The sequence below is a fragment of the Mustela erminea genome, chromosome 3 (genome assembly GCF_009829155.1).
Source record: "Mustela erminea isolate mMusErm1 chromosome 3, mMusErm1.Pri, whole genome shotgun sequence".
In the NCBI taxonomy this organism is placed as follows: domain Eukaryota; kingdom Metazoa; phylum Chordata; class Mammalia; order Carnivora; family Mustelidae; genus Mustela; species Mustela erminea.
Genome location: NC_045616.1, coordinates 31,634,824 through 31,655,723, shown reverse-complemented (window position 1 = coordinate 31,655,723; position 20,900 = coordinate 31,634,824).

The window sequence follows — 20,900 nt, the reverse complement described above, 5'->3', positions numbered from 1 at the left end:
ACAATACATTAATATAAGAAATAACAAGAACCATATGATACTCTCAGTAGATGCTGAAAAAGCATTTGACAAAGTACAGCATCCTTTCTTGATCAAAACTCTTCACAGGGTAGGGATAGAGGGTACATACCTCATATCATCAAAGCCATCTATGAAAAACACACAGCGAATATCATTCTCAATGGGGAAAAACTGAGAGTTTTTCACCTAAGGTCAGGAAGACAGCATGGATGTTCACTGTCACCACTGCTATTCAACACAGTACTGGAAGTCCTAGCCTCAGCAATTAGACAACAAAATAAATAAAAGGTATCAAAATCGGCAAAGAAGTCAAACTCTCACTCTTTGCAGATGATATGATACTTTATGTGGAAAACCCCAAAGACTCCACTCCAAAACTGCGAGAAGTCATACTGGAATTCAGTAAAGTGTCAGGATATAAAATCAATGTACAGAAATCAGTTGCATTTCTATACACCAACATCAAGACAGAAGAAAGAGAAATTAAGGAGTCCATCCCACTTACAATTGTTCCCGAAACCATAAGATACCTAGGAATAAAACTAACCAAAGTAGCAAAGAAATAGTACTCAGAAAACTATAAAGTATTCAGGACAGAAATTGAGGAAGACACAAAGAAAAACATTCCATGCTCATGGACTGGGAGAACAAATATAGTGAAAATGCCTATGCTACCTAAAGCAATCTACATATTTAATGCAATCCCTATCAAAATGCCATCAATTTTTTTCAAGGAAATGGAACAAATAATCCTAAAATTTACAAGGAACAAGAAACAACCCAGAATAGCCAGAAGAATGTTGAAAAAGAAAGCCAAAGTTGGTGGCATCACAATTCCAGACTTCAAGCTCTATTACAAAGATGTCATCATTGAGACAGTATGGTACTGGCACAAAAACAGACACATAGATCAATGGAACAAAATAGAGAGTCCAGAAATAGACCCTCAACTCTATGGTCAACTCATCTTCAATAGAGCAAGAAAGAATGTCCAACAGAAAAGACAGTTTCTTCGACAAATGGTTTTGGGAAAATTGGACAGCCTCACGCAGAAGAATGAAACTGGACCAGTTCCTTACACCACACACAAAAATAGACTCAAAATGGATGAAGGACCCCAATGTGAGTAAGGAATCCATCCAAATTCTTGAGGAGAACACAGGCAGCAACCTCTTCAACGGCAGCCACAGGAACTTCTTCCTAGGCAGGGGAAGCAAGGGCAAAAATGAACTATTGGGACTTCATCAAGATCAAAAGCTTTTGCACAGCAAAGGAAACAGTCAACAAAACCAAAAGACAGCCAACAGAATGGGAGAAGGTATTTGCAAATGACATATCAGATGAAGGGCTAGTATCCAAAATCTATAAAGGACTTATCAAACTCAACACCCACAGAACAAATAATCTAATCAAGAAATGGGCAGAAGACATGAAGAATTTTCTGCAAAGAAGACATCCAAATGGCCGACAGACACATGAAAAAAAGATCAACATCACTCAGCATCAGGGAAATATAAATCAAACTCACAGTGAGATACAACGTCACCCCAGTCAGAATGGCTGAAATTAACCAGTCAGGAAATGACAGAGGTTGGCAAGGATGCAGAGAAAAGGGGAAGCCTCCTACACTGTTGGTGAGAATGCAAGCTGGTGCAGCCACTCTGTAAAACAGTATGGATTTACTCAAGGAGTTAAAAATAGAGCTACCCTATGACCCAGCAATAGCACTACTACAGCAATTGCATTTACCTAGTAAATACTAGGTATTTACCTTAAAAATATAAATGTAGGGATCCAAAGGGACACATGTACCTGAATGTTTATAGCAGCAATGTCCACAATAGCCAAACTATGGAAAGAACCTAGATGTCCATCAACAGATGAATAGAAAAAGAAGATGTGGTATACATATACAATGGAATACTATGCAGCCATCAAAAGAAATGAAATCTTGCCATTTGCAATGATGTGGATGGAACTAGAGGACATCATGCTAAGTGAAATAAGTCAATCAGAGAAAGACAATTTTATATTATCTCTCTGATATGAGGAATTTGAGAGGCAGGATGGGGGGTTTGGGGGGCAGGGAAGGGAAAAATGAAACAAGATGGGATTGAGAGGGAGAAAAACCATAAGAAATTCTTAATCTCAGGAAACAAACTGAGTGTTGCTGGGGGGTGGAGGGGTAGGGATAGGGTGGTTGGGTTATGGACACTGGAGAGGGTATGTGCTATGGTGAGTGCTGTGAAATGTGTAAGCCTGATGATTCACAGACCTATACCCCTAGGGCAAATAATATACTATATGTTAATAAAAATATAAATATATATATATATTTTTTTTTAAAGGAAAGAAGTGGGTTGCCTGGGTGGCTCAGTGGGTTAAGCAGCTGCCTTCGGCTCAGGTCATGATCCAGCATCCTGGGATCGAGTCCCACATCAGGCTCCTTGCTCGGCAGGGAGCCTGCTTCTCCCTCTGCCTCTGCCTGCCACTGCCCACCTGTGCTCACTCGCTCTCTCTCCCTCTCTCTCTCTGACAAAGAAATAAATAAAATCTTAAAAAAAAAAAAAAAGGAAAGAAGTTTGGTCTCCTATCTTCTTCATGTTTTTACCCTCTTGAGGATGGCCACCATTTATTAAAACAGTCTATCCTTAGCAACACTCTTCAGTTGGCTCCCAGATCAACATGCCTGTAAATTTTTTGCTTTCAGCCCCCTGCCCTCATATAAACACCCAGAGGAATAAATGCCTGTTTCTCCAACCACCTTCTGGCTAATTCATTTAGTCCCTGCTCAAAAAAAAAAAAAAAAAAGACAATTCCCCTAAGGCTTTCATAAAAAATCCCTTCTAAATCCTACCAATTCTCCTCTCAAACTATATAACCTAACAGAGCCACTGACTCCAGCATATGTCTAACTTGCTGTAAAGAAAAAGAAAGAGAGAGAGAGAGGAAAGAATGAAAGAAGGAAGAAAAGAAGGGAGGGAGGAAGGAAAGCCTAGCCAGAAATGTCAACATGAGAGTTCAGGATATCCACTACCACTCTACCCAGGACTGACAGAAAATACACACATGAGCCCAGCTCTTCCCTTGAGCAAAGACTCTTGAGAATCTGTAGAAGGTATACATTGAATTGATCTGCTCACGACACAGACAAAACTGACAGGAGAGAGCTTTTAAATCATTCTATTCCCTAAACGGCAAGATGAAGAATTATCATTTACAGCTATAATCTCCCATTACTGAAAACTCAATAGATAACAGTAACTTGAACTCTTAGTTTATACCCAGACTTTTTATTTAACTGACCTGGAAGGTTGATTAAAATTCCATTTGATGATATGATTTAAAAACAAGTGAGATGACACCTCTAAGAATACATACATATCCCCTTTTCTGAGTCATTTGAAAGGATTATAGAAATAAATGAACTGCACAATAAAACCAGTAGAAGTGAGAATTGGTCCCTGTGGGTGTGTGGGGATTGAGTATAAGTGAGGAAGTGATAAATTGGGAAAGGAGAACAGGATGCATCTCTCTTTAGGCCACAGAACATAACATAGGAAACTGTTAAAGTGTGTAGGAAGGCTTTTCACCCACTTCTTTCCTCCCACAGGAAATCACTAATACTTTCTGAGAAAATGGATAAGTAGTCCAGTCTTTACCCATTAGTAAAATAGCGATTTCCAGACTTCGCATATTAGTGAGCACTGCCCTTTATAATAGCTCAAGAAAACTCCACTTAAAAAGAAAACACTTGACAGTAATCTCTATTGTTTCTAAGGTAAACTCACCTTATTTCAAATGTAACTCCAAAACTGTGACTGTTAAAGAATGGCAAGCAGATTAATACTGGGAATTCTAAGACCTTGCTAAAAACACTTCAAGGTAATATAATCTTTCTTTAGAATCAATGAAGCAAAATGGGCAGCATAAAGAAAAGTGTGCTTTGGGGACACCGAGGTGGTACAGTCAGTAAGCATTTGACTCTTGCTTTCAGCTCAGGTCATGATCTCAGGGTCATGAGATCGAGCCCCATGTTGTGCTGCACACACAGCACGGAGTCTGCTTCAGATTCTCTCTCTCTCTCTCTCTCTCCTTCTGACCCTCCCACTCCTGCTCTCTCTCTCTCTCAAATAAATATATAAATCTTTTAAAAACTTTTAAAAGGAATGTATGCTTTTAAGGAGCATTTTAAGTATGAGTACACAACTTGCCAGCCTTTTTGAGAACTTTTTGAGAACCGTTGATAGAAGCAGCTGAGTGGAGCTACTTGGTGCCCCCATTTCCCTCCTTGTAACTTCCTCTGAAGGTGATCACTAGGAGAAGTAAGTCCAACTCATAACCGATCCTCAGCCTGTGCGTTGCTTTCCTGACATGTAGTGGGTGGGCAGGAGGGAGTGCAAATCTTATCAGGTTAGCATTTTAACTACTAGAAAACTCATATCACTGTGCAGCATATCCATATTTTAACATCATAATTAAGAGCCATATTTTTGGGATGCATGGAATCTCAATACCCCAGAAACACCATGTAACACCAAATATTTCCGTGTCTTCTTTCCGACCCTTATGGGCTGAATTGTGTCCGCCCCCCGACACACATACACAAATTAGTTTACAAAAGTAATTACATTCACGTGAGATCATTAGGATGGGACCTAATCCAATATGACTGGTGTCCTTACAAGAGAAAATTTGGACATAAACATGCATTCAGAGGAATGATGATATGAAGAAACAGGAAGAAGATAACCATCCAAAAGCCACAGAAAGAGGCCTAGAACAGATCCTTCCCTCATGTCCCTCAGAAGGAAGCAAACCTGCTCACACCTTGATTTCAGACTTTGAGTCTCCAGAACTGTAAGAAAATAAATTTCTGTGTCTTAAGACACTTCGTCTGTGGTGCTTTGTTATGGCAGCCCTAGGAAACTGATACACTTACCAAAGGAAGAAGAGTGCAGGAAGTTTTAAGATGCCAAAAGGACAGATTGTAAAACAGTAGGAAATGGGGAAGTTCATTAAGATGACAAGTGGGAGCCAACAGGTTACATAAGAGTACAACTGTTATACACTCCCCATAAAGGAAAGGATTAATTTTAGGTCCTGCTGGACCATGCAGAAGGTGTAAATTAAAGAAAATTATCTCTCCAATCCTAGGTTTAAAAAAAAAAAAACCATAGAACATTGAAACACATGAAGATACAAGGTACCAAAAAGAAATCTGCCATATTGAAAGAAAATAACTCCATATTGAGTTAAAGTAAGTAGTCCTAACATTTGAAAACATAAGACATACTACAAAGAGGTAGGTCTTTGAACCACACAGTGGCACTGCTAGGATTCCTTGATAGAGCTAAAAAAAAGTCCCACTAGTAGACTTACTAGAAAATACTGGTAAATACAGACCTAGGATAATTATAGCACAGTGAATTTAGGCTAGTAAGAAATAGATTTCAATTAAATTTATAGAGTCATTTTTTAATATCTATAAATTTCCTTTTACTAAACACTGATATATGAAGGCAACTTGAAACAAGTCATTTATCAACTTTGGCCCTCTGTTTTCCCATTTGTAAAATGGAAAATATATGGGTTATAGCTACATAAATATCTGAGATACTCAGATTGAACTTACTGTCTTCCTGGATAGGAGCCATCAGAAGTAAGCAAAGGGCATGTAATACAGAACACGTTACTCTTTTGCTCCGATCACTCTTACTCTATCATCCTGCTCAGGAGGGTGCAGAAATGTACTATCTGAGGTTTCATGAAAGAGAAAACATTTTTCCGTCTTTCATGTCGTGGGGAAGTTTGAATTATCTTAATCATACATTGTGCTCTTGTCTTAAGCATCAACACTCCCCTTGGTTTTCTATCCATGAGCCAGATTGCTGGGTTGATTATTATCCTGCAAGCACACCCTTTGCCAAGGTTTACCATTATTTTTTATTAGTTTCAATTCTGAAAGGAAGGAGACAGAAACTATATATGATGATGGATGGGGTTAAAGGCCCAAGGACTAACATGATTGTGTAAGGAGCTACTGCTGGGTGATATATGAACATATTGGAGTAATACACGCTAAAAGCGAGGAGGAAGCATGGAGCAGTTGGCAGGACAACAGGCAGCCTAAATTACATCATTCATTTAATAGGCCTAACATATGGTCGCTATTAGATCTCCAAAACAAATGCAAGGCTAACCGACACTCTCATAGAAAAGAAGCTTCCATTCTTAATTTGTTTCATAAAAGGTCTCAGCCCAAGTTGCTGCCAATTCCAACACAATAATAATATATGTTTCTAAATAAAATAATAATAAGGGCCTTGCCAAGAAATTAACAGTTTTACCTGATAATGTATGTTTAAAAATGTGAAATGTTCTTGTTTTTGTCTCTTACACATTTTTAAAGGAGCTCTGTAGGAATTCAATGGGATAATTTAATGGTTTTTAAGCAGCAATTGAATTCTGTAATATATAAATCAGCTCATAATTGTTTTCAGAATGAAAGATACAAATACTGTATATTAAAGCTGGCCTTTGTTTAAAGGGAGTAAAACATATCTTTGATTCTGTCACTTTCCAAGGACTTTTATTTTTGTGTTGCAAAAAAAGAGGAGAAACCTCCAGTGATCTTTTGGGGACCTAATTTTGTCCTTGTTCTACACGGTTTTCAAACAGTTACCCTACTCAGGAAAAAACAGGAAAGTGTACAAGAGCAACAAGATACAACCAGTACCCCTCTATTAATGATCACTGGAAATTTTTTTTTTTATCATACTTAAGTAAAACCTTTGATCTGGACACCAACTCTTCTGGTATGCTACTCTTAAAGTCTCAGGCCTTTATGAACACTCCAGAAAGGAAAGAGCCTATTGCTAATGGAGGAATACAAAACAACTTTGTACTGGGATGCCTGCGTGGCTCAGCTGGTTAAGGGTCCAATTCTTGATTTCCACTCAGGTCATGATCTCAAGGCCATGGGATCTAGCTCCGTGCTCAGCGGGGAGTCTGCTAGAGATTCTCTCTCACCCTCTCTCTATACCTCTTCCCTGGCTCGCTCTCTAAGTAAATAAATCTTTTAAAAATAATTAAAAAAATAAAAAGACAACTTCGCACCAAAATTCCAACAGGGACCTAAGAGTTAACTCATTCCTCATCACCTGCCTCTGAATTCAATGCTTTCTCCACGGTCATTCCAATCCTCCCTTGTCTGCTGAATTTAATCCCATCCAGTTTAGCCCTTTGCTTCTTTAATCTGACGTCTCCCGCCCTCCCCACCTTCATTTTACCAATTATGTAAGGCTTTATAACACACTCTCTACAATATTGTTCTTCTGCCAGAAATTTCCAACATTTTAACCTTCTTAAAGAATATCATCTCTCTTCCTAGTATCCACTCACCTTTTTTGAGATGCATTCCCCCCAATTTTCCTCTGGGAAACAATTTCCTCATTCTAAGTGTTTATAGCAAAGTTAAGTCCAACCTGTCTCTAGAGGTATGCAAGACTTAAAGCATAATCAATCAAAGAATTATATTCTATCCCCCTCCTCTTAACATTTAAGGTGATGATGAGTTTAGGATGGGCATGTGAACCAATCAGATCTGATGAGATCCAAGGAGATGTTTTAGAAATTCTGACAAAGACACACTCTGTTCTATTGGGCATAACCTGGGAAGATACAGACCTGGAGTGTTGGTTGACATGTTTCCAATACATGAAACCTAAGAATGAAGCCACAGTGAATGATCCAGAACTATGTGATGGCCCAAGACCATTGCAAGACCTCCACGTTGCCATTTACTTCTTACATTACTATTTAGTTTTCTCAGGAGTGGATTTGTCTATCCCTTGAGATCAAGTTCCTGGATGTTTTTGGTACATTCAGCTGTGTCTAACATAGCTCTATACTTGCTCTACCAAAAAGAAGAAATTATATAAATGTTATTATGTATATATTATACTAAAAAATGTATACATCTTTGGCCCACATTCCCATTCACACCCCTAAATGGAAACCAATCTGGGAGATATAAAATGCTCTTCCTTCAATATACCTCTCATAGTGTGGGCATCTCACCACATTGAATGTGATTCTAGAATTTTTTAAAAAGATTGTTTATTTATTTAATTGACAGAGAGAGAGAGAGAGAGAGAGAATGGGAACACATGCAGGGGGAGTGAGACAGGGAGAAGCAGGCTTCCTGCCAAGCAGGGAGCCCGATGCAGGGCTCGATCCCAGAGTCCGGGGATCATGACCTGAGCCGAAGGCACACACTTAATGACTGAGCCACCCAGGTGCCCCGTGATTCTAGAATTTAAAGAAAATTTAAAACAACACTGTCCCTAAACACAAGGCACATTCATATGGAATTCAACTGAAGATTTAATAAGTTTTAAATTAGGGGTGCCCAGCTGACTCAGGTAAGGGATGTAACTCTTGATATCAGGATTTTGAGTTTGAGCCCCACACCGGGCATAGAGATTAAAGGGGAAACGTTTTAAGGTAATTTCCATTGAGAATGTTTAAGTTGGTTTCATGACCAAACTGAGTAATATGCCATTCTCCTATATGTGACAGGCTCATGCGGACCCTGCTCATACTAAACTCAGAAGAGAGATTGCTGTGATTTGAGGGTCTGTAGCAAGAAACTGATATGACATTTCTTGATATCATACTGTAGGGGAAACTTGTCTACTTCTGAGCTTGAATTCTTTGTCTCTAGAAGACCATCACTGATTATCAGGAGTCCATAGAGAGAGGGGCAGTAACCCCAGAAAATCTGCAATTTGAGAATGTATAAACCTTTATATTATAAAAGTTTCTTCTTTTTAGCAAGCCCTATACTTCTCCAAGCCTTATTTTGGTTTTTGCCAAGGACAGCTGATGAATACGAGCACAAGGACCTGAAAGTCCCTGTACCTGGTACCAAAGATGTATCAGGGCTTCAGACAGATACTGACCTTGAGGGACCTCAAGGCAGATGGGACACAGACAGCCTCACACAGATGCCTGTGTCCTAGCCCAGTACATAAGCACAAAACACTCCTACGATCCCTCTAGCCTGGCAGAGAAGCAGCAGGGGAGAGCTACCTGAGCAGAAGGGGCCATGCAGACTCCCAGTGTAAAGAATGGGGAGACTGTGGAGACCAGTGCAGACTGGTGACCACAGAAAGGCAGGACAAGATGTGGTCAAGAGATCCCAGTGTAGGAAACTGCCACTTTGAGACTCCCAGAGCACAGGAAAATTTATGTGTCCCCCCCTTGCCAGCATTCCACATAACCATTCCCCAAGGACTGTACTCAGGCACTGAGGCTTGGAGGCCCTCTCCAAGACTCCACTGGTTTCCCCTTCTCACCCTCCAGCCTACAGGATCTTTCTATAATCTTGAGGGAAGCCCTGTTCTCTTCCTCCTACTCTTTCTAAACATTTTTTCCATTCCCAAAATACTCTGAGTTCCCTAAGGACTTGGGGTTTGGAACACGACTCTGAAGAGGTTCTTTCTACGCCGCTGTCACTTCCCTTCCTGAGGTGATGAGCTCAGAGCTGACCATCTGCTCCAATAGAGAGAGAAAAGAAGTGCCAAAGGAAATAAAATGATAAACCTCAAAGATATTACTCTACCATATTCTCTTCCTGATTAAATATTTATATCCCCGTAAATGTACTCTACCTGCAGGTGCTACTCCTTACCCTCACCAAATGTCTCCTACCAAACATGTATCTATCACAGGTGGAGACCGGGGCCCAAATCCCAGATAAGAAGAGCTATGCACCTAATAAGAAGAGCTCTGCAGCCCCTAACCATGGGAGGGTATTTTCTTCAGGTTCCCAAAGGTCAGATAGAGGAGAATAGATCGTGGGTGAGTTCTCCCCTTTAGAATGTTCCTTACCTGAAGGTACCAGGAAATTCTTCCACCTCCCACCGATAATCCCTTGGTGTCTGCCCCCCAAATTCACCCATCACTGCCACTGAAGTGATGGGAGGCCTTAAGGAACTCATTTTACTGAAGAAGTAAAAGCTGTTGTTGACTTAAATAAGGCCCTAGGTGTATGACCAGGCTCCCCAACCTGAATCTCTACCATAACTTCATTCCTAAAATCTCTAAGGTCTCTGGGCTTCAGAAGTCTGATGAGAGAAGCGATATGGGGGTTTGCTGAGCCCAGACTCTTGAAGGTACAAAGGGGCTCTATTCTCTGGTCCTCTATGTCTTCTGAGACACTTCCCTCCTACCCTTGCCAAACAGGCCTTAGCTTCAGTGTTAGTAGCTAAGGGTTTCATTTAAGGCAATGTCACCATTAAAGTGTTCTTTTTTTCCTACAAACAAAACAAAATAGGGGTGTGCCTGTCCTTCACGAGAGTCTTAGAAACATCCACTTCCAACACAGAGCAGTGTTCTCTCAAGGATTTTTAAAAAGTCCTTCCCCAAGACATGTCTGACTGTGGCCCTGGCCACTGCCTCCATCCATAGCACAGTAATGGGACACCACTTTGACAGAGCACTAGGATTCTTCTACTTTGGAAGCTACCTTAAAAACAGCCTAAATCAGGGTATCCCAAAAGAGCTGCTATGATAAGTGTCCATCTGTGCCATCTGTCAGGGCCTGAGCCGGTGCTGCTAGAATCATTCCTTCCTCTCGAGTCCACTAGTTAAAATCAGAGTCTGAGAAAGATGCCTTAAAAGGAATAGCTCACGCACCTACCTTTTTAACTACCTTCTTGGTACTCATGGAACTCAGACCCATCCATTAATGCCATTAAGGTTAACGTTTATCCTTTTCCTTCTTTCCACCACCCTCAAGTTGACCCAAACTTCAAAGCATTTTTGTAGAATTATCACCAACTGAATTTCACTACAGTTCACCGGTTTTCCTGAAATCACTGGTGTCTTGAGCACCTACATTGTGTCTGCATGGGATCACAAGTGTTGCCATGGCTTGACCCTAATTCTGGGTCAGTAATTCCGGAGTGTGTCAGCAATCTGCAGGTCAGAAATGAGCTGCATGAGGAATCACAGCAAATCCAGACAGGTCTACATGGGGTTCAGATACAAGTCTCAGCCCTCAGTGAGTGTGCCACCAACATAATATTATTTTCTATAATTCAGCCTAGCTTTTATTTTAAGCTCCATTTCAAAATTTAATCTGTTAGTCTGGCATTCTTCCTTTCTCACTCCCCCTTTCCTGAGTTGTAGCTAAGTTCCCGGGAATTCCACAGCAATTCCCCAGAGCTTGCCCTGCTATTAGTCACCTACTGAGGCATCTGATGTCCTGTCTGGTTCTCTCTCATCACCATTAAGACCTCCCTCACTTCCATCCACAGGGTGAGTCCGATGACTTCCTCCTCTGCTTCCGAGTCCTACTTCAGGGACTCAGGAACTACTGTGAGGTCATTTGTGTCTGGCATGCTGAAACACAGCATGTAGCAGTTCCTGTTCTGGATCTAGGTCTTTCCCCATGTTTGAACTGGAAAGCGGTGCATAGGGCCCTCCTCTCTTGGGTCTCACAACCTGTCTGAGGTTGCAGTTCTCCAGAACATTTGGAAACTAAGTCTCAGAAACACTAGTCATTTCCTACTAAGGGCTTGGCCTGAAAGATTGTATGGGGTGGACATTTTCTACCTGTGCCTGGAGAAGTAAAGAAAGGTTGGGTGGAAAAAGAATGAAGCAGGTTCCCATAGAGGAGCAGAGAAAGAAAATTTAAAAATTAAAAAAAAAAAAAAAAGGGCGCCTGGGTGGCTCAGTGGGTTAAGCCGCTGCCTTCGGCTCAGGTCATGATCTCAGGGTCCTGGGATCGAGTCCCGCATCGGGCTCTCTGCTCGGCAGGGAGCCCGCTTCCCTCTCTCTCTCTCTCCTGCCTCTCCATCTACTTGTGATTTCTCTCTGTCAAAATAAATAAATAAAATCTTTAAAAAAAAAAATAAAAAAAAAAAAAAAAAAAAAAGGAGCCAGAAAATTGCTACCTTGGATCCTAATGGTTTTTTGGTCATAGTCTAGTTCCTCATGAGGCCAGAATGAATCCTGGCTTTTTAGATGCTTTAAAATAAACTTGTATCTTTCCAAAAAAATGTAATGTGAGTAGATATCTGTTGAAATGGATTCACATCTTACTTTCAGCTTGATTTTAAAGTTAGTAGGTTTTTAAAAAATCACATATAGTAAAACTATCCTTAACATATATTTTTGCTTAAAAATACATTATGCATTGTTTTACAACTGCAAATTGATTTTATTGGCTGCCCTAATTTATCACTTGTAAGTGTTTCACCACTGACTTCAGTTAATTCTCCAGTTTCTTCTTCAAGAATATGGGTAAATTTATCACCCCAGACTTACCTGGACACCTGAACAATACATTTCTTTCCACTGTCAATGATAAGAATAATTTTAAAATAAAACAATCTGAGGGGTTTGAAGTGGCGGGGGTGTGGGAGGTTGGGGTACCAGGTGGTGGGTATTATAGAGGGCACAGATTGCATGGAGCACTGGGTGTGGTGAAAAAATAATGAATACTGTTTTTCTGAAAATAAATAAATTGAAAAAATTTAAAAAAAATTAAATCATTCATACATTTTTTATTTTGACCGACTTACACTGGTCAATTCCCTATATTTCAATTCCCTGTATTATCTAAACTCTCTCTTTAAATCTTTCTCTCTTGCTTTCACAATTCGTTTGGAAAAATTCTGAAGTTGAGTAAGTTAATTATACATATGATGAAATCCTATTACACTTGCAAACAAGCAAATGACATTGGAGATCACCTACTTTTAGGACAACTTCTATTCATTCTGCCAACTGTGGCAACTAGGCCCAGAGAGCAAGTGCTCATAGTCATTTCAAGTAAGTGTAGAGTGGTGATTAAGAACATAAACTCCGGAATTAGTTACCAGGCTTAAATCCTGGCTCCACTACCTACTAGCTATTGCCCTTGGGCAAGTTCCTTAATCTTTCTGGCCTCAATCTTTTCCTCCATAAAATCAGCATAATTATAACAGCATCTACCTCACTGAAGTGTTGTGATTAAACATGGGAGTATAAGTGAAGGGCTTTGAGCATAGTGGATGTTCAATACAGGGGCTCCTGGCTGGCTCTGTTGGTAGAGCACACAACTCTTGATCTTGGGGTCATGAGTTTACTTAACTTGGGCCAGGAGCTTACTTAAAAAATAATTTTTTAAGTGATTGTTCAATATACATAAGTTAACAGTTTGTATTAGTCCAAGGACATGAGCCAACTAGTAGGAAAGCTAAAACAAAAACCGAGTTTTCCAAATACTTGGCTAGTGCTCTCCCCTGTGCCGGATTCCTTCTGGGCTGATAGTAAAAAGTCAATATACAAACCACCTTTTCCTTATCCATTCGTCCGTTGAAGGACATCTTGGTTCATATACACTATGGAGTATTATGCCTCCATCAGAAAGGATGAATACCCAACTTTTGTAGCAACATGGACGGGACTATAAGAGATTATGCTGAGTGAAATAAGTCAAGCAGAGAGAGTCAATTATCATATGGTTTCACTTATTTGTGGAGCATAACAAATAGCATGGAGGACATGGGGTGTTAGAGAGGAGAAGGGAGTTGGGGTAAATTGGAAGGGGAGGTGAATCATGAGAGACTATGGACTCTGAAAAACAATCTGAGGGGTTTGAAGTGGCGGTGGGGTGAAAGGTTGGGGTACCAGGTGGTGGGTATTATAGAAGGCATGGATTGCATGGAGCACTGGGTGTGGTGCAAAAATAATGAATACTGTTATGCTTAAAATAAATAAATTAATTTAAAAAAAGTCAATATATGCCAGTTGGATGAGTGCAGAGGTGTCCACAGAGCAAAATTGCACATGTGGGGAATTCCAGTGGCAATAACCATGAGTCAAGTGGATCCCAGTTATAATAATAACTTACTTAGGAAAATACTCATAATATATTTCTAAATATTCCAGAATTTGATAACAATGATGTTAAATATATGTATATATCAATATGTATAAGAATAATGTGGAGGGGCTCCTGGCTGGCTTTGTTGATAGCACATGAGACTCTCAATCTCAAGGCTGTGTGTTCAAGCCCCATACCGGGTATAGAAATTACTTAAAATTTTTTGGTGGCTCAGTGGGTTAAGCCGCTGCCTTTGGCTCAGGTCATGATCTCAGGGTCCTGGGATCGAGTCCCGCATCAGGCTCTCCGCTCAGCGGGGAGCCTGCTTCCTCCTCTCTCTCTCTCTTTGCCTGCCTCTCTGCCTACTTGTGATCTCTCTCTGTCAAATAAATAAAATAAAATCTTTAAAAAAAATTTTTTTTAATTACATTTAAATTTTAATTAAAAGAATAATGTGGAAATTTTGTGCATAAAAATGTTACACTAGCTCAGAGTGGTTTTTGTTATTTTCCTTTGGGGTTTTATTCATGCTCAAGTGTTCTGCAGGGAGGGTGAATTATTATTTTTTTACTAGAAGAAATGAATAAATGATTTCATTTAAAGGTGGATGGACCTAATTTAAAGATGAGTTGAATACAAATGGAAGAATTATTGATAGTATCCTTTGTCAGTAATTCTTCATAATTCCTCAGCTTCATAATGCAATTTTGATGGAATTCAAGGTGAACAACTCAAGATTATGAGAGTAATTACATTTAGTTTCAATTACAATTACTAATTGTTCCACTTCTGCTCACATAACACCTGGTGGAAGAGATGCTCAGGTGGTTGGGCTTAAACAGCCCAAAAGTGCACAGGTGCTAATTAAGAAAAAAAAATGTTTTTCAAAATCCCAAGTAGACCACAGCGTGGGGTCAGAAATATCACATTTGGTTTGAAGTTACATGTCATATACTCCTAAATGAGTAAGTAAATAAATGTAAAAATGAATAATTATAAGAGGTAGACACCATATAGTGACACCTTTTCAAATGTTACTGCAGGCAAAACATTTAATCCAGCAGTGGTTTTGCTTTTTGAAGCTTTCGCCTCTCTCCTCCTTCTGCCCACTCTAACTAACTGAAATGAGTGACTGGAATGGTGGGATACTAAGTGTGGTGGCCCCGTGATTACCATCTTTTCCTCTTCAGAGTGGCCTTCTGTAACCATCATCCCTGCCTTGAACACGGACTGGACTAGTAAATCATTTGTTTGTTGTTATTGTTGCTTGGGTTTGGGTTTTTTGTTTGTTTTTAAGACTGACTGATTGATTTAGAAATAGAGAGTGTATGATTGTGTTGGGGGAAGGGACAGAGGGAGAGGGACAGAGAAGAGATTCTCAAGCAGACTACATGCCGAGCATGGAACCCAACATAGGGCTTGATCTCGCAACCTTAAGATCATGACCTGAGCCAAAATCAGGCATCAGAAACTCAACCAACTGAGCCATCCAGGCACCCCAGTGAATTATACACATTATGACAAAAGTGACAGAAAGTCACACCACAAGATTAGGTTAAAAAACACTGTAATTTCCGGGGTTCCTGGGTGGCTCAATTGGTTAAGCAACTGCCTTCGACTCAGGTCATGGTCCTGGAGTCCTGGGATCGAGTCCCATATCAGGCTTCCTTCTCAGTATGGAGTCTGCTTCTCTCGCTGACTCTCCCCCTTCCCATGCTTTCTCTCACCCTAATAAAATCTTAAAAACAAAACACAAAAAACAAAACAAAACAAAACAAAAAAAAAAACGAAAAAAGAGGAAGAACTCCTATATTAAAAAACAACAACAACACTGTAATTTCCATCTTGAGCACCTCTGAGGGAAGCCAGCTGCCATGTTTATGAGCTATTCTATGACCATTCTTGTCCTACCTGGCAAGGAACTGCTGTCTCTCTCCAAAAGCCAACAAGGACCTGAGGACTCCCAACAACTTTGTGTGCGAGCCTGGGGAAGCATCCTCCTCAGTCAAGGCTTGAGAGAATTATGGCTCCACCTGACACCTCAACTGCAGCCCTGTGAGGGAGCAGAGGCACCCAGTTAGCAACTTGGACTCCTGACCCATGAAGAATGTTGATGGTTGTCTTAAGCCCCTGTCTTGGTATAATTTGTTATACAACCATAGATAGCGAATAGGCTGAAGAACAAATAGAAGGCTTAACTTAATACCATATAATGTAATAAGTTAATAATAATAAGACATAAAAATTAGAACAATTTGGGCAATAAAAAATGTATGACATCACAATGCAGAATTGGGTTATAAGATATACATACATCAATACTGATATAAATAAATTATTGAAGAAAGAGAGGAAGGAAGACCTATGTCTTACAGAAAATTTCCAAGTAGTACATACTAGCTTCCCCCATTACAAGGAGGTATAGCTTAATCTCCCGCCTCTTGAGTGTTGACTGGACTTAAAGACTTGATTCCAAGAATATGGTGTGGAAAGAGGAAATAGTGACTTTACAATGGAGAAACCTGGAAAACTCCACTTTATCTAAGTGATCAAGCCTAACATCAGCAGGAATAAATAATGTGGATATATACACCCTTTATCCTTTATGATGAGGGGGCATGCACCTCTGTGGTATTCTTCCCCAGAACTTATAATCCAATCTAATCATGAGAAAAATAGCAGACAAACACATAGTAGGGGATATTTGACAAAATCTCTAACCAGTAATGCTGAAGACCATCAAGGTCATGAAAAACAAGGAAAGACTGGGAAACTGTCATGAACCAGAGGAGACCATGGAGATGTGGCAACCCATGCAATGTGGTATCCTGGATTATATCCTAGAACACAAAAGACACATCAGAAAAAAACCAAGCTTTATTCTCTTCTCCTTGTGTTTCTCTCCTCTGTGTGTCTCTTACAAGGACACTTGTCATTAGATTTTAGACCCAATCAGATAGTCCAGAATAATCTCACCTTGAAATCCTCAATTTAATTATATTAGCAGAGACTCTTTTGCCAAATAAGGTCATATTTACAGATTCCAGGAGTTAGGATGTGGAGGAGTATTTTGGAGGGCCACCATTCAATGCACTACAGATGTTAACATTAACAAAAGATGGGTGAAGTATAAATAAGAATTTGCTGTATTGCCTTTGCAAATTTTCCATACATGTAAAAAAAAATTATTCCAGAATAAAGCGTATTTTAAAAAATAGTTAACATTTAAGCAAAGCTGGCTTGTTTTTTTTTAATTATTTATTTATTTAGAGAGAATGTGTGAAAATGTGCATGCAAGTTGGGGGTGGGGGGCAGAGGGAAAGAATCCCAAGCAGATCCCACAATGAGGGCAGAGTCACATGTGGGGCTCAATCCCACGACCCTGAGATCATGACCTGAGTAGAAATCAAGGTTCAGACATTCAAATGACTGAGCCACTTAGGCACCCCTAAGCGAAGTTGGCTTATGACATAAAAATTCAACGACCGAAACAGTGAAAAGAAGTATCCACAAACAGACGTCACTTTGAGAAGAGTAAGATTGGTGACAGCTGTTACCTATAAATTTGTAAAGAATAACACTTAAATTAATAACAAGACTCTAGAAGACACTTGGATTATATTTTGTTTTTATAAGCATTGTCTAAGTTACCAGAGACGGAAAGCCATCTGATCTTTCGAACATCTTCAATCAGAACTTTAAAGTGAAGAATGTGAAATTGCTTTCATGTTTGGTTACTTTTCCTACCCTTTTTAATTACAGAGTTAGAAGAGGGGATCAATCACTACAAATATACTTATATTATTTGCAGATTCAACAACTCTTTGATTTTCTTTGAGTACTTGTCACATCGCAGTAAAATTCCAAACTCTACAGAATCTGTCCTAGTTTATTCAGTGCTTTGAACAAATGCAAGATAAGCAGTTCCAACGGCTGATCCTTCTTCTGTATTTATCAATAAAGGCATTCCTACAGCTCAAACCTGTGATTTAAAAGCTTAAAATTATTATGTGGAGCTGCCCTATCCCAACTTTTTTTTTTTTTTTTTTGGTCTCCTTTCCAAGATACATTCCTATCTAAGGATGTTGACCTATTTTCTTTTAGGCTCTTTGGGTTATTTTCCTCAATATTATAAAATAGGTTCTATTGTTTCAAATGGTTCATGTTGAAAAGTGATTTCAGGTTTACATAGAATTCTCATCCTTGTGGTTAGAACTCTGCACCTTTCTGTCATGTAGTTACATGACAGTCAGACTGGACAAAATCCCACAGACACGGAGTACAGGAATATCCGGTCCCATAGCCCTGGGATCCAGTCCTGGCTGCTGACCAAACTTCTTTGACTTACGCAAAAGGACCACCCTCTCTTTCCAGGGTCATCCAGGGCCAATGGAGATGAACAGGAAAGAGGGAAATTCCCAGTTTCTCTCTGCTTCTGAACACAGAACATGCAAACCCTCTTAAATCACTTAGGAAGCTCATCAGGGACAGTGCATTTCCTGGCTTTTTCCCTCTGAGGAAAAAGAACACACACACTTCTCATACCCCGCCTTTTCCTTATCACCAGATTCTAAAATTAGAACCTATTCTGCTGTTTTAAGTGACATATTTATTAATGTGTTGAAAAGATGATGAAGATAAAAGATATTATGATGCTTAAAAACCACACATATCACTTTTTCGCCTAATCACAAGCTTATAAATCTTAAATCCTATAAAACTATCTGCTTTCTTAGGGGCGCCTGGGTGGCTCAGTAGGTTAAACCTCTGCCTTCAGCTCAGGTCATGATCTCAGGGTCCTGGGATCAAGCCCCGCATCGGGCTCTCTGCTCGGCGAGGAGCCTGCTTCCCCTCTCTCTCTGCCTGTCTCTCTGCCTGCCTTTCTGCGTACTTGCGATCTCTCTCGCTGTGTCAAATAAATAAATAAAATCTTAAAAAACAAAAACAAAAACAGAAACACCTATCTGCTTTCTTTACCAATCTATAGATGTCCTCCTATTTGTCCTCCTTTACCTTTTTCTGTCTCATTTGAACCATCTGAACACTCCCTTTCCTCATGCCTATACCCCAAATGTAAGTTCTAGTCACCCCACCTCAAACCAAATGATCTCTGAGAAGTTCCCAAGTGCTCAGTTCTACTTGCCTGGTGTTACCTTTTTTTGAGAGAGAGAGAGCATGTGTGCCTGAGGGGGCGAGTAGGGTGAGGGGGGGTGAGTTGGGGAGTGGGGGAAGGAGCAGAGGGAGATGGAGAGAGACTCTTAAGCAGATGCCCCTACTGATCCAGGAGCTCCATCCTATGACCCTGAGATCATGACCTGAGCAGAAATCAAGAGTCAGACGCTTAACTGACTGAGCCACCCAGGCACCCGACCTAGTGTTACCTTCTGAGAGAAGTCCTTGCTTCAACTGCAGGAAGAAAGTTCCTGGCAGTTATCTCCTTTCATTTCCCACCATCTGTTTCTGTCTATGCTCTTCCGAACTTCCTTGCTTCACAGCCATCATGCATTTTAATCATTGAATTTCATGAGACAAAGTTGCCTATGTGACCACCCCCTCCCACCAACACTCTTAGGACTGTTCTAGAGGAACACTTATAACACTCAGACTTTTAAGCTAGGCATGCAAGGAGGGTTTAAGCTAAACTATTTTGGGAGAGACTCAGAGGCATCTGAGTCTCTCAGTGCAGTACAGGCTCTGTGTACATGGTCTCCTTTCCCCATGTTCTATCCTATTAAGGATCCATGGACAGGGCTGTCTCTGGACTATTCATGAAGCTTACACACTAGGCTTTAAGATTCCTCAACTTAAATGGTAGCTACTACACTTCTACTCTCCCTAGAATCCTACAGGATTAGACTCCACTGTCCCTTTCTTCCATTTGTTGACAGTCTTCTATGCATTTTACACATCTCACTATCTTCCAACTTCTCATTTGCCTGAACTCATTGTTTCCTCACTACTCTAAGTATTATTTAAGAATTTACTAGATACTACAAATTATTTATCTATTCTCCCAAAATAACGTCTGCTATTTCACAGCACAGCCACGGTGCAAGATAGAAATATGAACTTCCTTTTACTGTGGGTATAAATATGAATGAAAATGCTTGTAGGTGTGGCTCAAGAATGACCAATTACAGTAAGTCTATACCTATGTTATAGTAAAGAAACTCTTCCTCATAACTGAGAAGTCATTCAAAAGTGATCTAAGAATAGGACTTCAGAACTAAGTTGTGACAACTGGACTACATAGATCCATCAGCAAGAAGAGAGAAAATACTGAGTGAGATTTTCAGTCTGAAGATTAAGGCTCAAATCCTGTCTCTGCTACTCCTGGCCATATGACCTTGAATAAATTTCTTAACTTTTGAAGTATATGCACTTAATACCTTTTTTAGAAAATTAATTGTACTCCCATTTTTTCATGCTTCTTTATATCCATTCCCTTTGACTTTCAGGTCCTCCCATTAAAAGTAGACACTATTTCCTCACTCCCTGAATGAGGGCTTCCCTTGTACTTTACTCCACAGGATGCAGAAGTTGCAAAATGCCAGTGCCTAGCCTGAGCCTTGAGAAGACTTCATGCCTTCACTCACTCTCCTGGATCCCTACAACATCCATGTTCACAAGCCCAGGCTAGCCTGCTGGAGACACAATGTCCAGTCCCTCCTGTGGGGCCCAGCTGAGAAAACCACCCAACTCCAGACCTACGAGTGACTCATCCCAAATTAGTCAGCCCCCAGAAATCTGCCAAGTTATTGTGGACACATGAGCAAGCCCACTTAAGATCAACTGTGCCTGGTCTATACAAGAAGAATCACCCAACCAAATCACCGACTTGGGTTAAATAAATTCTAATTGTTTCAACCCACTAAGTTTTGTAACTGATACATATACTATAAAGGTTGTTGTGGAGACTAAATGAAAATAAAACAAAGTGGCATCTGAGTAGCTCAGTCAGTGAAGTGTCTGCCTTCAGCTCAGGTCATGATCTCGT